Raw genomic sequence first — 20,651 nt, forward strand, 5'->3', positions numbered from 1 at the left:
GTACATTTTACTTTATTTATCTGTGTTCTGCTAATCTAAAGTTGTTGAGTTTTTACAAGTTATGATTATTTCATATTTTTAAGTCAATCTAACATTTCTGAAATAAGTTGTACTTACTTGATTTCATTGTTATTTTAAGTAAAGACGTAAAACAAAATAGTAGTCAGACACATCCATGTTTGAGTAAAAACACTTGATTTATCTGTGTTGTGCTGATAGAGAGTTATGTTTTTGGAAGTTATACTTAAAATTGTTAGGTGACTGTTTTTAGAGGATTGTGTGTAATTTAACATTTGTAGACTTTATGATACTTTTACACAATATTGTATGCAAGTTTGAAGAAAGAAAAGTATATTTCTGAAACCACAAATTCCCACCATCAAAGTAATGTGCACCACTCATTATGACAGATGCTTACAGTGTACTGGAATGAGCATTATGCGCAACAATGCATGTTAAGGTGGGTTCAAATCATAAAACGAAATTACCACTGAAATCTACTCATCAGAACAATTTACACGTGTCAACAATGAATAATGGTTTAAGTTGATTGCAAAATAGTTGGGAAGAGAATTTCGATGTAGCGATTCCATGACACATTGTTTATGAACAGATCCACAAAACGACGCCGGATCCGACACTTGAAATAGTTTTTTCTATTTAAATTATTATACAAAATCGAACTAATTGACACGAATCAACCGAGGCACCCAGGGCCCACAGCAGCCTTTTCAGTCTCCACGTTTCCAAGTAGTTGCCAGGCCACTTGATCGTCTACTCTGCTATCATTGGCGATAGGTAGTGTCTGTCATGCTGGGCCACTGGCATGGACTTTCCCTATCCGTATCCACTATCTTGAAGCTCACGGTTCTGCTTTACTCATTGGAGTTCCATGTTGCCATTCTCTACCCGTCTGCAATCTACTGAACGCCTCTTCTTTGCTCGGCTTTAACAAGAATGAATACCACGGCCGAAAAGAAGTGTCGGCCAAGAGACATTTTATCATTTTTAACATGTACATTGTCTTAGATTATTTGATTAGAGAGACCATTCGGAATGAAATTGAAAACCGGCCGCATACATTTTTGTGTTTCATCGACACCGTGGAGCTCAAGGGGGGATATGTGCCTGACTTATAGCCATTTTTTTGCAGACAAAGAGAGCTACTGAGTACTGGTTATAAAAGACAAAAGGGTAAGTTGAGAATACTTATAACCACGATGAATTACGGAATACGTGTTAGCTATTTAACTAGTTTCTATCGCATGATAACAATATTGTCTAGATACGTCTGTCTGTAATTTCTTGTCAGATTCGTTCATGCTAGCTAACTATTTAACTAACGTTCGCTAGCTAGCAGACCAACTCGATGTTGAAGCTCATGTTAGCATCATGCTAGCTAAATAGCTAGCCACCATTATTTGGGAAATCCAGCATTTTGTTTGGGGGGGTCTCGGTGAAGTTTATTTTTGTATAGTAACGTTACAATTGATCTAGCGATGTATATTATCACAACTCCCACCTGTCTAAAACCAATTCGTATTAGACAGCTCCTTACATGTCATGATGTAACGTTAAGGATAACTGTTGTCAATGTCCAGTGGTGGTAGTAGTTGGCTAGCTACAGTAACTAGCTAGTTTAGTTAGCTAGCTAGCCAGTGGTGTCTGACCCGAGAATAGGCCTTGATTTTGCACTACTACACCCTGTTAAATGGCTCTATCTCGCATGCAATGCTAAACTATTCGTTTGATTGCCTAAATATTAGCTGGTCCAATGCTAATCGCACAATTTAACTAATGAATATTGTCTTAAATATTCATCAGTTATGTTGGTAGTTGGTTAGTTAGCTAGCTAGATTATAGCCTAGTTCGCTACGTTACCTCACCAATGGATGTTCCAAATTATAGTAACGTTATAGCTGATGTCGTTCTGTGCATGCACCATACTCTACTGCTATTATGAAGTATTTCACTTCGTCCTTATATAATAACAATGAATGGAATCAATCCAAGAATAACGGCTTTGCTAATTGTTTCCTTATGTGTCCCAGGTATGTCTTCCACCATTGTCATGCAGCACCCTTAAACGTGATTTATTGTAGGGCTAGCCTATCCCAAGGCAATACTGGCATATTATTTAAGATAAGTCAACTTTATTGTCCGTTACGTTTGCACAGAATGGGAATGTCTTTGCCTCTCAGGGCTACAGTAAAACGATAAAACGAACATTAAACATTTACATGTCAGTTAATCAGTCTTGTATAGGATTGTCACTGCAGAGGGGATAACATATTTTATTTGTCCATTCTTCCTTGCGAGTGGCACCTTTTTAGTCTCCGACCTGACAGCAGCATTGCGAAGGAAGCCTGCAGTAGGTGGGTGGTGGTGTTGAGCACCTGGAGTGCTTTCCTGGCGATGTTCTGTGTGTACACTTATTGGAATTGTGGCTGTTTCATGACGACTGTTTTACTGACCTGATTGACGACTTGTGCAAGTTTACTCCTCTTCCTGACTGAGAAGTTCCCATACCAGCAGGAGGAGATGTTGAAAGTGAGAACACTCTCGATCAGGGATCTGTAAACCATAGTCAGTGTGTGTTTTGCTTTCTTTAACGTTTTAGCTGCCTAAGTAGGAAGACACTGCGTTTTTTAAATAAATGAGGTAATTGTTTTCCTGGAGGTTGTTCGTGGTCTAAAATTGTTCCCAAGTATTTAAAATGTGTTACTTTCTCCACATCCTACTCCCCAGCTTACCTCCAAGGCACAATTCTTTAGTCTTGGTGACATTAAGGTCAATGAAGCTATTGTCAATCCATGTCACAAGACAGTCAAGGAACTGGGAGTAGCTTGAGCTAGACTTGCCCTACAGGCAAGCAACCAGTGCCATATCGTCCACATATTTTTTTAATGACCAGAGTGGCAAATAAATAATAAATTGTCAAGTGGAACACAGCCAGTGGTCAGGGATGAGTTGATAGGGAAGTTAGAATGGGAGGTCTCCAGAGATGGTCTGGAGTAGGGGGTGGGGTCGGGTGGCCAGACATCACTAGTTTCAGTATTTCATCTGGAGAAAGGGGTGAAGGCGTAGGGTAGTTCTGTGAGAGTGGGACCAGTGGACTAAATCGGCTGAGAATGGGATATTAAAATCACAACTCGCAGATGTGCTCATACTTGATTTTTTTTCAGTTTGCACTCATCTCTTTTTAGGTGCAAATGCAAGTAAAATGGTCGCACTGAATAGCCCTGGACTAAGGTGCCTTAAACACTGACCCTCTGGGGTTGATCCCTCAGGGACTTTTGGACCCACAGCACCAGGCCCGAGTTGACATTTAGGTCACAAAGTTGTTTAAGTAGAAAGTGTGGTTGCACTATATTAAAGGCTGTGGAGAAGTTCATTAATAAGATTTTGGTGTGTTGGCTTAGTCAACGCTAATTTGTTTTCTTAATTAAAATGTATGAAACATATAGGCTTATGCATTAGTGTAATGCAGGGGTGACCAATCCTCCTCAGACTGGAGAGTTACTGGGTGTGCAGGCTTTGCTCCAACACTACTATACTCAGGAAAAAAAATAAACGTCCTCTCACTGTCAACTGTTTATTTTCAGCAAACTTAACATGTGTAAATATTTGTATGAACATAAGATTCAACAACTGATACATAAACTGAACAAGTTCCACAGACACGTGACTAACAGAAATTGAATAATGTGTCCATGAAAAAAAAGGGGAGGTAGTAACAGTCAGTCAGTATCTGGTGTGGCCACCAGCTGCATTAAGTACTGCAGTGCATCTCCTCATGGACTGCACCAGATTTGTCAGTTCTTGCTGGAAATACTAAAATTTATGAAAATGCTGAATTATTTTTGTTGTTGTTGGATTGAATGGTATAAATGGAGAAAGCCCCATTGAAATCACTTGTGTTGGCCTCCCGGGTGGCGCAGTGGTTAAGGGCGCTGTACTGCAGCGCCAGCTGTGCCATCAGAGTCCCTGGGTTCGCGCCCAGGCTCTGTCGTAACCGGCCGCGACCGGGAGGTCCGTGGGGCGACGCACAATTGGCCTAGCGTCGTCCGGGTTAGGGAGGGATTGGTCGGTAGGGATCTCCTTGTCTCTCCTGTGGCGCCGGGCGCAGTGCACGCTAGCCAAGGTTGCCAGGTGCACGGTGTAGCCTCCGACACATTGGTGCGGCTGGCTTCCGGGTTGGATGCGCTCTGTGTTAAGAAGCAGTGCGGCTGGTTGGGTTGTGTTGGGTTGTGTATCGGAGGACGCATGACATTCAACCTTCGTCACTCCCGAGCCCGTACGGGAGTTGTAGCGATGAGACAAGATAGTAGTTACTACAACAATTGGATACCACGAAATTGGGGAGAAAAATGGGTAAAAAAGAAATCACTTGTGTTGCCACCCTGGGGGCATGAAAGCATATTTGGGACATTTTAATTATTAAAAAAATCAAAATTTGTCAAATATATTTTGTCCATATGGCCTAGGCCTCATGATTAAGCACTTGAACTGCCCACTACAGATGCATCTTATAGGATGCATCTGGCGAAACAAGTAGGCTCTGATAGAAATAGATAGAAATGGAGAATCAAAAGGTCTTAATGCGAGTGTCTTGAACAGAACATACTGATGGCTCTCGGCCATCCCAAACACCTTTCTTTTTGCTTCGCAACTTCAAATATCTAATTTACTCTGGTCTGGGTAGAGTGAAGGCTTCCTCCCTTAATCTTGTCCGCTCTCCAACTCCCTCTTAGATCACTAGGATCCCCAGAGAATGGGTATGTTAGGCTGTTGAGAAGCAGAAGTAGCCCAGTCCTGTGTTAACGCAGCCAGAGTTTTCTATGGGCTAGAGTTGCACTTATTGTCTGTCTAGGCTAGTTGATGATACATGTAGTAACTAGATCAGCACTGTGCTTCCATAGCATCTATTAGGCCCCTCTTGCTACACACACTTTGACTGGTATTAATGTTCACTCTATAGCCTACCTACACTAATTGTAGCACAGGTCTAGCTAGATGAGTCAGACTTCACTAAAAGCCACATTATTGGCACATTCTTCATTAAAAAAAAAATTCTCCATTGTTTAATCAGGTAGGCCAGTTGAGAACAAGTTCTCATTTACAACTGCAACATGGCCAAGATAAAGCAAAGCAGTGCGACACAAACAACAACAGAGTTACACGTGGAAAAAACTAACATAAGTCAATAACACAAATGGAAAAAAATGTATATATACAGTGTGTGCAAATGGCGTGAGGAGGTAAGGCAATAAATAGGCCATGGTAGCGACATAATTAGAATTGAGCAAATTAACACGAGTGATGGATGTGCAAGTAGAAATACTGGTGTGCAAAAAAAGTAAATCAAAACTATGGGGATGAGGTAGGTAGATTGGATGGGCTATTTACAGATGGGCTGTGTACAGCTGCAGCGATCGGTTAGCTGCTCAGATAGCTGATGTTCAACCTCATTAGGGTACGCTAGTGTCCCACCTGGCCAACATCCAGTGAAATTGCAGAGCGCCAAATTCAAAAACAAAGTACTCATTATAAAACTTAATAAAACATACAAGTGTTATACATCGGTTTAAAGATGAACTTCTTGTTAATCCAACCACTGTGTAAGATTTCAAAAAGGCTTCACGGCGAAAGCATACCATGCGATTATCTGAGAACAGCGCCCAGCAGACAAATCATTACAAACAGTAACCAGACAAGTAGAGGAGTTACACAAGTCAGTCACTTACCTTTGATGATCTTCATATGGTTGCACTCAGAATACATTAATTTACTCAATAAATGTTAGTTTTGTTCGATAAAGTCCCTCTTTATATCCAAAACCTCCGTTTTGTTCAGTAATCCACAGGCTCAAACGCAGTCACAACAGGCAGACGAAAAATCCAAATAGTATCCGTAAAGTTTGTAGAAACATGTCAAACGATGTTTATAATCAATCCTCAGGTTGTTTTTAGCCTAAATAATCTATAATATTTCAACCGGACAAGAACGTTTTCAATATAAAAGGTAAACAAGAAAAGCTCGCTCTCGGTCGTGCGCATGAAAAACCTCTGGGACACTAGGGACCACTCATTCAGAGTGGTCTTACTCTCTCATTTTTCAGAATACAAGCCTGAAACCATTTCTAAAGACGGTTGACATCTAGTGGAAGCCATAGGAAGTGGAATTTGAGTCCTAAGTCAATGGATACTGTAATGGCATTCAATAGAAAACTACAAACATAAAAAAAATCCCATTTCCTGAATGGATTTTTCTCAGGTTTTCGCCTGCCAAATCAGTTCTGTTATAGACACACAGACATTATTTGAACAGTTTTGGAAACTTTAGAGTTTTCTATCCAAATCTACCAATTATATGCATATCCTAGCTTCTGGGCCTGAGTAGCAGGCAGTTTACCTTGGGCACGCTTTTCACCCGGAGGTGAAAATAGTGCCCCCTAGTGAAGGTGAAGTTAGTGAGGGAGATATGTCTCCAGCTTCAGTGATTTTTGCAATTCGTTTCAGTCATTGGCAGCAGAGAACTGGAAGGAAAGGCAGCCAAAATAAGTGTTGGCTTTGGGGATGACCAGTGAGATATACCTGCAGGAATGCGTGCTACGGGTGGGTGTTGTTATCGTGACCAGTGAGCTGAGATAAGGCAGAGCTTTATCTAGCAAAAACTTATAGATGACCTGGAGCCAGTGGGTCTGGCGAGGGCCAGCCAACGAGAGCATACAGGTCGCAATAGTGGGTAGTGTATGCGACTTTGGTGACAAAACGGATGGCACTGTGATAGACTGCATCCAGTTTGCTGAGTAGAGTGTTGGAGGCTATTTTGTAAATGACATGGCCAAAGTCGAGGATCGGTAGGATGGTATGTTTGGCGACGTGTGTTAAGGAGGCTTTGTTGCGAAATAGGAAGCTGATTCTAGATTTAATTTTGGATTGGAGCTGTTTAATATGAGTCTGGAAGGAGAGTTTATAGTTTAGCCAGACAGCTAGGTATTTGTAGTTGTCCACATATTCTAAGTCAGAACTGTCCAGAGTAGTGCTGCTAGGTGGGCGGGTGTGAGCAGCGATCGGTTGAAAAGCATGCATTTAGTTTTACTTGCATTTTAAGAGCAGTTGGAGGCCACGGAAGGAGTGTTGTAATGGCATTGAAGCTCATTTGGAGGTTTGTTAACACCGTGTCCAAAGAAGGGCCAGATGTATACAGAATGGTGTAGTGTGCATAAAGGTGGATCAGGGAATCACCAGCAGCAAGGTCGACATCGTTGATATATACAGAGAAATGGAGTCGGCCCAAGAATTTAACAATTGGCTGTTCCGGTCCTGGATGCTCTCGCTATCAACTGCGTTTATTTTCAGCAAACTTAATGTGTAAATATTTACATGAACATAAGTTTCAAGAACTGAGACATAAACTGAACAAGTTCCACAGATGTGACTAACAGAAATTAAATGTGTCCCTGAACAAAGTGGGGGTCAAAATCAAAAGTTTTTAAGCATTATGCAGTGCATCTCTTCCTCATGGACTGCACCAGATTTGCCAGTTCTTCCTGTGAGCTGTTACCCCACTCTTCCACCAAGGCACCTGTTAGTTCCCGGACATTTCTGGGGGGAATGGCCCAAGCCCTCACCCTCCGATCTAACAGATCCCAGGCGTGCTCAATGGGATTGAGATCCGGGCTCTTTGCTGGCCATGGCAGAACACTGACATTCCTGTCTTGCAGGAAATCACGCACAGAACGAGCGGTATGGCTGGTGGCATTGTCATGCTGGAGTGTCATGTCAGGACGAGCCTGCAGGAAAGGTACCACATGAGGGAGGAGGATGTCTTCCCTGTAACGCACAGCATTGATTGCCTGCAATGACAACAAGCTCAGTCCGATGATGCTGTGACACACCGCCCCAGCCCATGACAGACCCTCCACCTCCAAATCGATCCTGCTCCAGGCCTCGGTGTACAGTACAGGCCTCGGTGTAATGCTCATTCCTTCGACGATAACCGCGAATCCGACCATCACCCCTGGTGAGACACAACCGCGACTCTTCAGTGAAAAGCACTTTTTGCGACGGTGGGTTTGTGCCCATAGGTGACGTTGTTGCCGGTGATTTGTCTGGTGAGGACCTGCCTTTACAACAGCCTACAAGCCCTCAGTCCAGCCTATTGCGGACAGTCTGAGCATTGATGGAGGTATTGTGCGTTCCTGGTGTAAATCGGGCAGTTGTTGCCATCCTGTACCTGTTATGCAGGTGTGATGTTCAGATGTTCCAATCCTTTGCAGGTGTTGTTACATGTGGTCTGCCACTGCAAGGATGATCAGCTGTCCGTCCTGTCTCCCTGTAGCGCTGTCTTAGGCGTCTCACAGTACGGACATTGCAATGTATTGCCCTTGCCACATCTGCAGTCCTCATGCCTCCTTGCAGCATGCCTAAGTCACGTTCACACAGATGAGCAGGGACCCTGGGCATCTTTCTTTTGGTGTTTTTCAGAGTCTGTAGAAAGGCCTCTTTTTTTTGTGTGTGTCCTCATGACTGTGACCTTAATTGCCTACCTTCTGTTAGTGTCTTAACGACCGTTCCACAGGTGCATGTTCATGAATGGTTTATGGTTCATTGAACAAGCATGGGAAACAGTGTTTAAACCCTTTACAATGATCTGATTTTTTTACGAATTATCTTTTGAAAGACAGGGTCCCGAAAAAGGGACCTATTCTTTTTTTTTTTGCTGAGTTTATATCTGAAGTAATACGTTCCATCCGTAATGGTCTTATATGGGCTATTGGTGTGTATTATGTGATATTGGGTTGCTCAGTGTCATTTAGCAAAGCAGGAATTTAAGATAGCTGCAGTTTTAGTTGTGTTAAGAGGGTGTCAAATCAAATTTTATTTGTCACATATACACATGGTTAGCAGATGTTAATGCGAGTGTAGCGAAATGCTTGTGCTTCTAGTTCCGACAATGGAGTAATAACCAACAAGTAATCTAGCTAACAATTCCAAAACTACTACCTTATAGACAGACACAAGTGTAAGGGGATAAAGAATATGTACATAAAGATATATGAATGAGTGATGGTACAGAGCGGCATAGGCAAGATACAGTAGATGGTATTGAGTACAGTATATACATATGAGATGAGTATGTAAACAAAGTGGCATAGTTAAAGTGGCTAGTGATACATGTATTACATAAAGATGCAGTAGATGATATAGAGTACAGTATATACGTATACATATGAGATGAATAATGTAGGGTATGTAAACATTATATTAGGTAGCATTGTTTAAAGTGGCTAGTGATATATTTTACATTTCCCATCAATTCCCATTATTAAAGTGGCTGGAGTTGAGTCAGTGTGTTGGCAACAGCCACTCAATGTTAGTGGTGGCTGTTTAACAGTCTGATGGCCTTGAGATAGAAGCCGTTTTCAGTCTCTCGGTCCCAGCTTTGATGCACCTGTACTGACCTCGCCTTCTGGATGATAGCGGGGTGAACAGGCAGTGGCTCGGTGGTTGTTGTCCTTGATGATCTTTATGGCCTTCCTGTGACATCGGGTGGTGTAGGTGTCCTGGAGGGCAGGTAGTTTGCCCCCGGTGATGCGTTGTGCAGACCTCACTACCCTCTGGAGAGCCTTACGGTTGTGGGCGGAGCAGTTGCCGTACCAGGCGGTGATACAGCCCGACAGGATGCTCTCGATTGTGCATCTGTAGAAGTTTGAGTGCTTTTGGTGACAAGCCGAATTTCTTCAGCCTCCTGAGGTTGAAGAGGCGCTGCTGCGCCTTCTTCACGATGCTGTCTGTGTGGGTGGACCAATTCAGTTTGTCTGTGATGTGTACGCAGAGGAACTTAAAACTTACTACCCTCTCCACTACTGTTCCATCGATGTGGATAGGGGGGTGTTCCTTCTGCTGTTTCCTGAAGTTCACAATCATCTCCTTAGTTTTGTTGACGTTGAGTGTGAGGTTATTTTCCTGACACCACACTCCGAGGGCCCTCACCTCCTCCCTGTAGGCCGTCTCGTCGTTGTTGGTAATCAAGCCTACCACTGTTGTGTCGTCCGCAAACTTGATGATTGAGTTGGAGGCATGCGTGGCCACACAGTCGTGGTTGAACAGAGAGTACAGGAGAGGGCTCAGAACGCACCCTTGTGGGGTCCCAGTGTTGAGGATCAGCGGGGTGGAGATGTTGTTGCCTACCCTCACCACCTGGGGGCGGCCCGTTGTTGTGTCGTCGTCGCCTCAATAGGTTGATCTCTGCAACCTCCCTTTCATAGGCTAGGCCTACGTCATATTGGCTTTGCATTGAATGCACTGAGATGCTGCACAGGCATGCTGCACAGAGGTTTGCATATACATATACAGTGCATGTACAGTGCATTTAAAAAGTATTCAGACCCCTTGACTTTTTCCACATTTTGTTACGTTACAGCCATATTCTAAAATGGATTCAATTACTTTTTCCCCCTTATCAATTTACACACAATACCCCATAATGACAAAGTGAAAACAGGTTTTTAGATTTTTTTTGCAAATGTATTTTTAAAAAAAAATAGAAACTTATTTACATAAGTATTCACACCCTTTGCAATGAGACTTAATTGACATCAGGTGCATCCTGCTTCCATTGATCATCCTTTTAGGTCCTTGACTGGAGTCCACCTGTGGTAAATTCAATTGATTGGACATGATTTGGAAAGGCACATCTTTGTATGTAAGGTCCCACAGTTGACAGTGCATGTCAGAGCATAACCAAGCCGTGATTGTCCGTAGCGCTCCGAGACAGGATTGTGTCGAGGCACAGAGTTGGGAAGGGTACCAAAACATTCCTGCGGCATTGAAGGCCCAAGAACATAGTGGCCTCCATCATTCTTAAATGGGAAAACGTTTGGATCCAAAGTTTCTTCCTAGAGCTGGCCAAACGGAGCAATCGGGGGAGAAGGGCCTTGGTCAGGGTTGTCACTCTGACAGAGCTCCAGAGTTCCTCTGGAGATGGCAGAACCTTCCAGAAGGACAACCATCTCTGCAGCACTCCACCAATCAGATCCTTATGGTAGAGTGGCCAGACCGAAGCCACACCTCAGTAAAAGGCACATGACAGCCTGCTTGGAGTTTGCCAAAAGGCAGCTAAAGATTCTCAGACTGTGATCAAGCAAGATGCTCTGCTCTGATGAAACCAAGATTGAACTCTTTGGCCTGAATGCCAAGCATCACTTCTGGAGAGAACCTGGTTCCATCCCTACGGTGAAGCGTGTTGGTTGCAGTGTTGGTTGCATCATGCTGTCGGGATGTTTTTCAGCGGCAGGGACGGGGAGACTAGTCAGGATCGAGGGGACAAATGGATGGAGCAAAGTACAGAGATCCTTGATGAAAACCTGCTTCAGATTGCTCAGGACTTAGGGCGAATGTTCACCTTCCAACAGGAGAACGACTATAAGCACACAACCAAGACGACGCAGGAATAGCTTCGGGACAAGTCTCAATGTCCTTGAGTGGCCCAGCCAGAGGCAGGACTTTGAACCTGATTGAACATCTCTGGAGAGACTTGAAAATAGTTGTGCACCGACGCTCCCCATCCATCCTGACAGAGCTTTTGAGGATCTGCAGTGAAGAATGGGTGTATCTCTCCAAACACAGGTGTGCCAAGTGTGTATCTTCATACCCAAGACGACTCAAAGCTGTAATCGCTGCCAAAGATGCTTCAGCAAAGTACTGAGTAAATGGTCTGATTACTTATGTAAATGTGATATTTCTTATCTTATTATTATTATTATTATTATTATTATTATTGATGTATTTTTCTTCTATAATCCTGTTTTTGCTTTGTCATTGGGTATTGTGTGTGTAGATCGAGAGGAAAATAATGTAATCCAATTTAGAATAAGGCTGTAACAAGAAGTGGAGGGGTCTGAATACTTTCCGAATGCACTGTAGGCCTACTACTTGTCTGCTAGTGAGACTGGTATAGAAAGATCACATCTGCATTAATTATTTTGGGTGCTGCGTTTGGAATGCTCACTCAAGTCTTTTTGATGCCTAATCAGAATGCCGCCATGCTGATGTGGACACAGGATGGACAGCCTAACCACAGTATCTTATAGGCTACCCTGTGTAGGAGCCGTAAGTAGATGAGGGCCTCGCTACTCTTAGACCTGGAAAACTATTCGACCACATTACAGTATTGGGGCAGTGCATTTAGCCTATGCTTACATCCCATATCCTAGTGCCCACCACTGCCTTATCATTCTGAAACACTGAAACATTACATGTTACACCTCTGATATGTTGCATGAGTGGATGGGCTATTGTCCTTCTGATGTTTTGGAAAACATAGCCTACATTTGATTGAGAATTAAAGGCTATGTGCCAGGCATTGCGTGCGGGCACTCGGCAAAATTCTGTTTCGTCACCGGCCCAGTATAACCACTGTTAATGTTGCACAATGACAATATTTATTTCTGTGTAAAACAACACATGGTTTAGCTATTCTTGGGCACAATTTTAAAGCTGGTTTTGGAAAGTAAATCCTCCATTGCTTCTTGTCTTGTAAACTAACTTTTCTTTGTTTGTTTTCGTGGACGTGATTAGCCTTCGTCAGGATAAATTCCGCCAACCCACATGGAAAAACATGGCCCCCTTTAAGATGGTTTTGATATTGCTTCAGATTACCAACCAGTCCATCGGGAGGGAAATGTGTGAACAAACGAAAATAGCAAACAGCTTTATGCTAGTTCTCATGCACTTTTCTCCTATTAAGTGCGTTTGCTGAAAGCGGCATTGTCCAGTGGACTCAAGTTCTTTATTTCACCACCACTTAGTGTGTGTGTGTGTGTGTGAGAAAAGCCTAATTCAGAAAACTGTTCCCAGTCAGTCTCTGTGTATGGAATTGAACTATACGTGCAAGCAGAGTACTCTGCATAGATTAGCTCACACGAAAGGTTACCCATGCGTGTACAGTATGTTCATAGTTAGTCTTGCTGTGAGTGGGATGAAGCTTGCCTTGGTTGGTCGCTGTGCGTTGGGCTGTTATAATGGAAGTAATCAAGGCCACCCCAAATCTGAAATTATTTTGGGAGAATTTCTGTGCATATCAGAACCTATACGTGAATGACCTTGCTGTTTGAATTGGATTGGCCTAAATCCTTATATTAACTGTACACATTTTATGGGATAGTGTTTTTTTCCCCCATGAGACTCATGACAACTGTGATGGATAGGTTAATGCAATTGAAAATGCCTTATAACCAGACCCGCACGGAATATGCGCTTGCAGAATTCCGCCGAAAATCTGTGGAATTTCAAATAGAATGCAATACAGAATGCAATACGCTGCCAACTGATGGCAAAGTTAAATAAAATGTACTTGTTGTATAATTTACACTTTGTCCTCTGTTTTCATTGATGTATTTGAATCACTGAAAAGTGTAGCCAGACGTGTAGCTCCTCCCCCGTGTGAGAGGTGCATACAGCACGGTGAGTGAATGACAGCTGTCTGAGGAGAGAAGTATCTAGCAAAAAATGGCATCAAACAGCGGTGGATCACCTGAGGTCACTCCGACAGATGAAGAAGAAGAAGAGGGGCTAGTGGAACAGGTAAGCATTCTGATGCTTCAGCTAGCTATTAGGTTTGCTCTAGCTAGCTAATATCTGTTCTTGACAATTTACATTTACATCTAGCTAGCTAATATCTGTTCTTGACAATTTACATTTACATTCACAACCGAAACAGTTTGGCAAAGTTTGTGGATATATTGTCATTTTGTGACGTTTTGGAGATCCTTTAGGGTTTTGTCAGCGGTTCGGGCGTACACTTAAATTATTTTTTAAAAATTGTTAAGTGTTCTAGCCGATGTTTGGGAGCCAAAGTCTACGCCCCTTCGTCGATGATTGGTCAACTGTAGGAGTGTTGTGAGTTTCTGCTTCTTGTCGATTCGAGCTGAAACTTGGTGTGGATTCAACATGGCGAACGACAACTTTGAGCATCGATTGACCGAGGAGCTACAAAAGTACCTACACCAGTACAATTCTAGCCATACATTATATAAAGACCAGCATGTAAATGACAATTCATGGAGGGAGATTGCAGAAACACTGGGGTCCGACCCGAACCCTTGTTCGATAAAGTGGGTTAGGGTTCAGGACAAGTTCGTCAAGGCAAAGAAAATAAACAAGGACCGCAGTGGAAATGTCGGTGGAAACTCCACAAATTTCACTGCTGGCTTGTTCGGCATGGGAAGACTGAAAGCAGCATGGCATCTACACCAAAGGCCATTGAAAAGAGCAGCCATATTTTGCTAACAATAGCTAACCAGTTAGCTTAGGCTACTTGCAGCATACTTGTGCAGGGAAAACAAGCCAACCAACCTAACTTAAGATCTTTACTACTTTTGAGCAAACATAATTTTGTCATAGAAAGAAATTCATAAGCTTCCCACATTGGTAACACAAGGTTTGGTAGCAAGGTCCAGCTAGTTGAGTAGCTAGGCCAGGCTTTCTCTACTCAAATGTTTGCAACATTATATAGTCTACTGTAGTCTCGGTTAATGATATTTTGATGTTCATTAATGTTTTGGATATATGTACTAAATAGCCCTCTACTTTATTTTCAAGACGCAAACACCATTGATTGAAAACAGCACCTGGTTTTGTTCTCTGCGCCCCAGTACTGACTGGTGATCGGCCCTTAACTCATCTCCTGCAATGAGTTGCTGTGCAGAATTAGAAACAATGTCCATGCTGGACCTGCAAAGCTCTATCCTGGGCCCACCTCCAAGACCTACTCCACTGGCTTGCTCCTCACTGATGCCACAGAGCAGCAGGGGTGTGAGAAGGGAAAAAAGAGCAGCAGTCCTTGACACATCACTCTCAAAGGCATTGCAAATGTTTGAAGACATATTTCAAGATTTGGAGAACGTCATGCACCGAGCCACCAGCTTCTCCCAGAGGTAAATAAATCATTTCAGACTTTACTCCGATCCCCTTTCCGCTGTTCTGTTCTTTTTCCTCATCTCCGCACCACACACACACACACACACGTATCTCCAGACACTCCTGATTTCCCTTCTCTTCTCATCCTCTCCACAGGGTCCTGGCACCTTTAGCTGATTTCATCGATGAACTCCTGTCAAAACTCCGGGACGGATTTGATCACCAGCTGCATGAGTTGGTGCATGACTTCAAGAAGAGGACATGTACCGAACGACTGGGAACACAGTGAAATTAACAACCTGTTCTGTTGTTCAGACATCTCAGGAGTCAGACACTAGACCCTTTCATTTTGTTCCATTTCCTTTTGTTATTTACATGTCTGTTCATAAGACACTTTCTTTTATTATTTTAATTTTTTTGACTATTGTTCCAATATATATACATACTTTTGTATGTATGTGGACACCCCTGCAAATTAGTGGATTCAGCTATTTCAGTCACACCCATTGCTGACAGGTGTATAAAATCAGGCACACAATCTCTGTAGACAAACATTGGCAGTAGAATGTCCTTAATGAAGAGCTCAGCTACTTTCAACTTGGCACTGTCATAGGATGTCACCTTTCCAACAAGTCAGTTCATCAAATTTCTGCTCTACCAAAGTTGTACCGGTTAACTGAGCTCCCAAGTTTTGCAGCGGTCTAAGGCACTGCATCTCAGTGCTAGAGGTGTCACTACAGACCGTGGTTCGATTCCAGGCTGTATCACAACCGGCCGTGATTGGGAGTCACACAGAGCGGCACACAATTGGCCCAGCGTTGTTAGTTTGGCCGGGGTAGGCCGTCATTGTGAATATGAATTTGTTCTTACCTGACTTGCCTAGTTAAATAAATAAACAATGTGCTGTTATTGTGAAGTGGAAATGTCTAGGAGCAGCAACGGCTCAGCCACAAAGTGGTAGGCCACAGAAGCTCATATAACGGTACCGCTGAAGCGCATAGCGCGTAAAAGTTGTCTGTCCTCGGTTGCAACACTCACCACCATGTTCCAAACTGCCTCTGGAAGCAGTCGGCACAAGAACTGTTCATCGGGAACTTTATTAAATGGGTTTCCATGGCTGATTCCCCGCACACAAGAGTAAGATCACCATGGACTTTGGAGCACTTGAAACGTGTTGTCTGGAGTGATGAATCGCGCTTCAACATCTGACAGTCCGACAGACAAATCTGGGTTTGGCGGATGCCAGGAGAATGCTTGCTACCTGCCCCAATGTGTAGTGCCAACTATAAAGTTTGGAGGAGGAGTAATGGTCTGGGGCTGTTTTTCATGGTTCCGACTAGGCCCCTTAGTTCCAGTGAAGGGAAATCTTAACGCTACAGCACACAATGACATTCTCAACGATTCTGTGCCTCCAACTTTGTGGCAACAGTTCCTTTCCTGTTTCAGCATGACAATGCTCCCGTGCTCAAAGCGAGGTCCATAAAGAAATTGTTTGTCAAGATCGGTGTGGAAGAACTTGACTGGCCTGCACAGAGCCCTGACCTCAACCCCATCGAACACATTTGGGATGAATTGGAATGCCGACTGTGAGCCAGGCCTAATCGCCCAACATCAGCGCCTGACCAAACTAATTATCGTGGCTGAATGGAAGCAAGTCCCCGCAGCAATGTTCCAACATCTAGTGGAAAGCCTTCCCAGAAGAGTGGGGGCTGTTATAGTAGCAAAGGGGGACCACCTCCATATTAATGCCCATGATTTTGGAATGAGATTTTCGACGAGCACTTTTCGACTATTGGTCATGGGACTACATCCCTTATAAGGGACTACATCCCTTATAAATATGTATCTACACATGATATTTGACCTTTTCTTTTCTCTCTCTTTTTTTAAATTTAAAAAAAAGTTTTTTACATGCCTGTTCATAGCAGACACTGTTGTACAGTTTGTCAGAAATATTTGTAACACTTATATTTTATTCCATACACTTCTTTACGTGTCTGTTCTCGGCAAACAATTTCGTGTTGCGTTTTACTTTCAGAAGCAAGAATAAAGGTTTGCGTGCGGAAAAAGCTCTGTTGGCATTTATTCTCAATACAAGGTGTTTCAATGCATTCTATTTGAAGCTGACAAAGTACAGAAGAGCTCTGTGCCACAGTGTCTTCTACTTGTGGTGTAGCTCAATCTAATCTAAATTACTGCACGCTGAGAAGTCCCAGAATCAGGTTTCATTTTTATCAAGGTTAAAACTACTGGTTCACCGTGCATACGAAGAACTGAGTATTTGTGTCCTAGAATCCTTATCCTTGAAGCCGAATGCATTCTCTGACTCTCGGACAATGAGAGTAGTGTTAGTTCCAGGTACGCCAGGTTTATTGAGATGGACACCTGTGAATGAGAGGTAACGGGTGTCAGATATATATATATATATATATATATATACTGTACAAAAATTTAAAAGCCACTTTCTAAGAATTTCTACGATTTTACTGAGTTACAGTTCATATAAGGAAATCGATCAATGGAAATCAATTCACTAGGCCCTAATCTATGGATTACATGTCTGCAGGGATGCTTCTATGAGTGGGCCTTGGACGGAATAGGCACACCCACTGGGGAGCCAGGCCCAGCCAATCAGAATGAGTTTTCCCCCACAAAGGGCTTTATTACAGACAGAAATACTCATCAGCATGAGATTTTTTTTTAGTTGTGCAGTGGCAAAAATATATACTGTATATATTTGCGCCCATCTAAGTGAACTATTTAAAAAATCCCTCATCAATCTACACACACAATACCCCATAATGACAATGCAAAAACGGGTATTAAAAATGTTTGCCAAAAAAAAAGTATGAAGACCTTTTACTTGGTACTTTATTGAAGCACCTCTGTTAGTGATTACAGCCTTGAGTCGTCTTTGTTATGAAGCTACAAGCTTGGCACGCCTGTATTTTGGGAGATTCACCCATTCTTCTCTGCAGATCCTCTCAAGCTCTGTCAGGTTGGATGGGGAATATTGATGCACAGCTCTTTTCAAGTCTCTCCAGAGATGTTTGATCGGGTTCAAGTTCGGGCTCTGGCTGGGCCACTCAAGGACATTGAGACTTGTCCCAAAGTCACTCCTGCGCTGTTTTGGCTGTGTGCTTAGGGTTGCGGTCTTGTTGGTAGGTGAACCTTCACCCAGTCTGAGGTCCTGAGCACTCGGGAGCAACTTTTCATTAAGGATCTTTACTTTGCTCCGTTCATTTTTGCTTCGATCCTGAGTAGTCTCCCAGTCCCTGCTGCTGTAAAACATCCACACAGCATGATGCTGCCACCACCATGCTTAACCCTATGGATGTTGCCAAGTTTCCTCCCGACATGACGCTTGGCATTCAGGCCAAAGAGTTTTAATCTTGGTTTCCTCATTGTCTGTGGAGTCTTTTTAGGTACCTTTTTCCTAAACTCCAAGTGGGCTGTCGTGAGCATTTTACTGAGGAGTGGCTTCTGTCTGGTCCCCCTACCATAAAGGCCTGATTGGTGGAGTGCTGGTTGATGATGGTGATGGGATAACCTTCCAGAAGGACAACCATCTCCACAGAGGAACTCAGGAGCTCAGACAGAGCGACCATCAGGTTCTTTTCTCCCCCGATTGCTCAGTTTGGCCGGGCGGACAGCTGTAGGAAGGGTCTTGGTGGTTCCATTCCATTTAAGAATGATTGAAGCAAGGAAGCAACTTTGTTCTTGGGGACCTTCAATGCTGCAGAAATGTTTTGGTACCCTTACCCGGATCTGTGCCTCGACACAATCTTGTCTCGGAGCTCTACGGACAATTCCTTTCACCTCAAGGCTAAGTTTTTTTTTTTTCTCTGACATGCACTGTCAACTGTAGAACCTTTATATAAACAGGTGTGCCTTTTCAAATCATGTCCAATCAATTGAATTTACGACAGGTGGACTACAATGAAGTTGTGGAAACTTTTCAAAGATGATCAATGGAAACAGAATGCACCTGAACTCAATTTAGAGTCTCATAGCAAAGGGTCTGAATACTTAGTTTAGGTATTTGATTTTTTTTAAATTGTATTATTATATACATTTCAAGAAATTTGGATTTCACTTTGTCATTATGGGTATTGTGTGTAGATTGCCTGCTGAAATATTTTTATTTAGCCCGTTTTAGATTAAGACTAATATAACGTGGAAAAGGTCCAGAGGTCTGAATATTTTCCGAAGGCACTGTTTATCACCAGTAGAACATTTTACTGTTAATTCCTTTCATTTCTGATCTGTTTTTTTTGGGTTACGGTTATTTCTGTTAATGAATTCAATGTTGTTTTTTTCTTTTACTGTTTTCATTTTCGGACACATTGTTTGTATGGCACATAACCTATGCAACACTTGTGAGAAACAAGTTTTTGGTTCATTTAATTTGATTTAGTTCTGTCAATTCAATTTAGTCATTGACAGGAGCACTCCAAACAAAACACAATGTTGAGTAAGGCCGCACACCTGATTACACTTAGTAGTCCTATAGGCTACCTGGCCTGCGCGCAAATGTAGGCATATAAATTTGCCCCTTTTGGGGATCTGATAGTATTTCTGATTGGCTTAATGTACCAACACTAATGAGCAGTGGGAGCTTTTCAAAATAATGTTTTCTTCACCTCACAGTAAGCAAACAGTCTGTTTTTACATCAATTGAGTGACTACAGCTCTCTCCCTTTCGATAACCACTCAACGTGAAAGGGAAAAATGTAATGCTCGGATCCAGTGGAAATGTCATAAAATAGGCCTACCTTCTGACCCGTGCTTGACTTGGATTGAAATAGGTTTCGGTGCTCATTTTAGGTACTGGTACTGTTTTTATATTTAGGTGCAATAGGTCCACAATGCTTTTGAGCTAGCTAGTATTCTATAAGAGGAACAGGAGTACAAGCGCTATACAATTTGAGGTGTCTGTACTCGGGTCCAGTGAGCTCCTGCCCAAGTCAAGCACTGCATCTTATCCCTTGCACAAATAGCCTGTGTCTGTCCAGAGCTCACTGGGGTGGGAAACTCTTGAGGAACCAGAATATTTGATAAAATGTTTCAAGTTCGTTGCAGACATGCCATGCTTAGTCAGTGATTTATTGGATATTTATTTTTATCAGGATATTTTCTACCTGCAGGCTGCAATGTTTTTATTTGTAGGCTTTATGTAGGGTATTTTTACATAGTTGCAATGGCAATAGAAGTTACTTTTTGGGTTTGTATTATCTTCATTTAGATTTGGATAGCATTTTGATTAACCATATGACAAAGATTGAGATATGAAGACATTCTTATTATAAATGTTCCAACATCTAGTGGAAAGCCTTCCCATAAGAGTGAAGGCTGTTACAGCAGTAAAGGGGAGACCATCTCCATTTTAATGCCCATGATTTTGGATTGAGATGTTCGACAAGCAGGGAGCATGCGAGCACACTCGATCGCTTAGGCTAGCCGACAGCCGAACTGAAGCATGCTGACGCCTTTAGCCTACCATGAGCAACCTTATGAGTTATGCTAAGTTTAGATCAGGGGTTCCCAAACTTTTTAGCTTCGTGACCCACCAGTTGAGGTGTCTGAGTCGTGACCAGCATAAGGGTTGAGCGGGGAAAAAACATAGACCAAAGAATAAGTAAAAAAAATATCTTGACAGCGGAAATAATTTTTTCCATTTTCAAAGCTAATCTCCTGCAATTCCACACATCCTACCAAGGAGCT

The 20,651-nt window shown here is 42.7% G+C and overlaps 1 protein-coding gene across 1 annotated transcript in view; it reads left to right on the plus strand.

Moving 5' to 3' along the window:
• The first annotated feature begins 902 nt into the window (after window positions 1-902).
• The window catches only part of LOC139381345 (suppressor of cytokine signaling 5-like), a 32,225-nt gene continuing 12,476 nt past the window's right edge, over window positions 903-20,651 (plus strand). Inside the window, exon 1 of the mRNA XM_071124800.1 lies at window positions 903-1,194. The gene's annotated coding sequence lies outside the window, so the exon portion shown is untranslated. The remainder of the gene's footprint in view (window positions 1,195-20,651) is intronic.

This window comes from Oncorhynchus clarkii, chromosome 23 (assembly GCF_045791955.1).
Source record: "Oncorhynchus clarkii lewisi isolate Uvic-CL-2024 chromosome 23, UVic_Ocla_1.0, whole genome shotgun sequence".
Taxonomy (NCBI): domain Eukaryota; kingdom Metazoa; phylum Chordata; class Actinopteri; order Salmoniformes; family Salmonidae; genus Oncorhynchus; species Oncorhynchus clarkii.